General features: G+C 42.2%; 1 non-coding gene across 1 annotated transcript; it reads right to left on the reverse strand.

Annotated features, from left to right (window-relative positions):
• Positions 1 to 905: 905 nt before the first annotated feature.
• trnas-gcu (transfer RNA serine (anticodon GCU)) lies at positions 906 to 987 on the reverse strand. The gene has a single exon. It is a non-coding gene; the product is annotated as a tRNA-Ser (tRNA).
• Positions 988 to 2,894: the final 1,907 nt, after the last annotated feature.

A 2,894-nucleotide genomic window follows, 5' to 3' on the forward strand; every position in this document is an offset into this window, starting at 1 on the left:
AAAACGAACAGGAAATGACATCACCACAAACCCCAGGAACCCCATCGAGGAGAAAAATATAAATAGAAAGCAGGAGACAACAGCTTTGCTTCAATTGGAGGTCGCCACTGATGATGATGTTACCTAGCCAAGTAATGAAACGTCTGGATATCAAAGTTACAGCTTAGTGAGCAACCCTACACCCTATATTTTAAATCATTTTTCATGTTTATGTTGCATGAATCTTACGGTTATTGATCCACACTTTAGTTTCACTCCCTATAGGTAACATGCTGATTTCTCCTGTTGTTCATAGTTCAATGTGAAGCATCCAGTGTGTGCATAACGAGAAGGAGCTTGCTTCCCACATCTTGTGTTTATCTGTGCCTTATGTCCAGCATTCATCAATGGCGAGAGCAAGGGGCGAGGGCGAGACCAATGTGTAAGTCTCTCCGTGCGCATGCACGGCACCCACAGCGGCAATTCTCCACTGTGCGTTTACAGCTAGTTCTCTGTGCCCCTAAACCCACACCCTGCCCCTTTGAAATATCTCCATTATTTTGTGCTGTTTCGCTGTGCTCTTCTCACCAGGATGAATTACTTCTACTCAACTCCCTCCAGATTTCATCTGACAAAACGTTCATTAAGAATCCCTTTGCATAAACATGCACTTCGCAGCTCTCGGTATTTGATTTTCCTGGATGTCTTTCATACGAAAAAACGTTCACAGCAGCTTGTAATGAAAAAAAAAAATCGCGTTTCGTTTCATTATCCCAAAGAAACCTCCATTTCAATGCAGTTTCGTCAAACGGCACAAACTATTCCTTGCGATTTTGTAATAGCGACAAAGCATATAAACTGACCGTTGGAGCTCCAGTTTTAATGCAACAGCTGAAAACAGCACCATTGAAAGCCGTTAATAACAGCGACGAGAGTGGGGTTCGAACCCACGCCTGCAGAGCGCAATGGATTAGCAGTCCATCGCCTTAACCTCTCGGCCACCTCGTCACAGACGCTCGAAAAGCTATGACCTTATGAATAATTGAATTTCGTCAATTATGCAGAGCAGCAGATGTTTCTCCCTGGTGTTGGTGAAATGAGAAACAACACAGTCCAAGACGATGGTCTGACCCCTGGGTTGTGGGGCAAGTGCACTCCCACTGTCACACTGTGCACACATTTTTCTGAACAAAAATGAGGAAATGACTATGTAACAAGGTCAGTTGAATTCTGTGAAATTTGAAGTCAACGGAATGAAGAACCCGAGACAGCAGGAGGTGTTCTTACAATAAAGAGTTGGATAGAGCTCTTAACGATAGTGGAATCAAGGGTTATGGGGATAAGGCAGGAACAGGATACAGATTGAGGATGTTCAGCCATGATCATAATGAATGGTGGTGCTGGCTCGAAGGGCAGAATGGCCTACTCCTGCACCTGCTGTCTATTGTCTATTCAACTGCCTGTGAGGAATTGTTTTCCAGACTGGAGGAGAGTGCATAGTGCTCAATATCATTATTCCGAAGACCTAACTTCCGCTCAGATGTTTTTGACACGCACTTGTGAACAGAACAGACAATTTCAAAATCCAAAATATGGCTAAACTGACAATTGAACTCAACAATGCAAAAACCTTGATGTGTATCATTTTCCTGGGCGTGCGACACCAAGTCACTGTATGATCACAGGAACACAGTGAGCAAGTGTCAGAAGGAAAATGAGTGCAGTTCCAGAGCGCATGATGGGAGCAGCACGTGACACACGGGGAAGTGCATTTCACACAACAGGAACACTTCCCAAACAGCGGACTGTGGTGGAAGAATTCAGAGGGAGTTTACACTATGAAATTTGCTGCCAGAGACACAATGAAGAACTGTCATTGAGTCTGTTCAAGATGAAGATTTTAAGATTTCTACAGATGCAAAACAAAATAAAAAGCTCATGAGTTAATGAAGGCAAAAGACGAAATTGTACATTTCATCAATCTACCCATCTTTACAATGAGTAACTCACCACTTTCCTCACTCGGGGACAGAACCACTGGTGAAGATGATCATATAATCCCCGTTTACTAGCCATGGAATCAGAGAAACTCGGTTTCCCAAACGTTAAAGTAAAACCAGGAATGTGGAGGTAAGCATTAATGTGTTGCTCCTGTGCTGAAGGTGACCAGTGCACGGTATCTCTGTTCCAGTATAGTGAGCTGTGCTGTGCCGAAGTTTTAATTTTGAGCCTCACATGGAGCAGCTTTAATTTGTCCTCGTGTTGAGGGGTACGGACAGAAGGTGATATTGAGCAAAGCCAAGTTTATGGGAAAATACCCGTGTTTGTAGATTGAGAAACTACCTCTTCTGGATAATGACTCCTTGATCAACAAAGATACTGCAAGTATCTAAAACGTGAAGAAACATATGTGGAGAGAGAGCCGAAGGTGATTTTTCACCAGATGGATAACGTTTCCAATGCGCACTGCTTTAAATTCTGGGAAAATAGATGTTGAACTGATTTCATGTTACACAGTTTGTTACAAACTCACAAAGGTTGTTGCAATAATAAAAAAAGAAATCACATAGGACCGTTTGAATATTGTATTGAACTGAATTTTGGTGTGAGCATATTTTATCTTAACTGGCGTGCTGCAGAGAAGTACAGAGGGATAACAATTCAAAAGGACCCATTCTCCTTGGTGGATTTCTTGGGTGGAGTTAAGAATGTACGAAATGTACATAACATCATGTGAATGTGGTCAAATCTTTAAAGTAGGTGTTGCATCTCCAAGTGACGATTCAATTCCTAGTCATTAGGATATAACTTCTGTATGCAGTTATTTTAGGACATCAGCTCCATTTACCGAGTTTCACCTTGAATAATACGCCACACCTTACCAATCCATGAACTTGTCATACTCAGTCTTATTC

This window comes from Chiloscyllium punctatum, chromosome 13 (genome assembly GCF_047496795.1).
Source record: "Chiloscyllium punctatum isolate Juve2018m chromosome 13, sChiPun1.3, whole genome shotgun sequence".
Classification (NCBI taxonomy): Eukaryota; Metazoa; Chordata; class Chondrichthyes; order Orectolobiformes; family Hemiscylliidae; genus Chiloscyllium; species Chiloscyllium punctatum.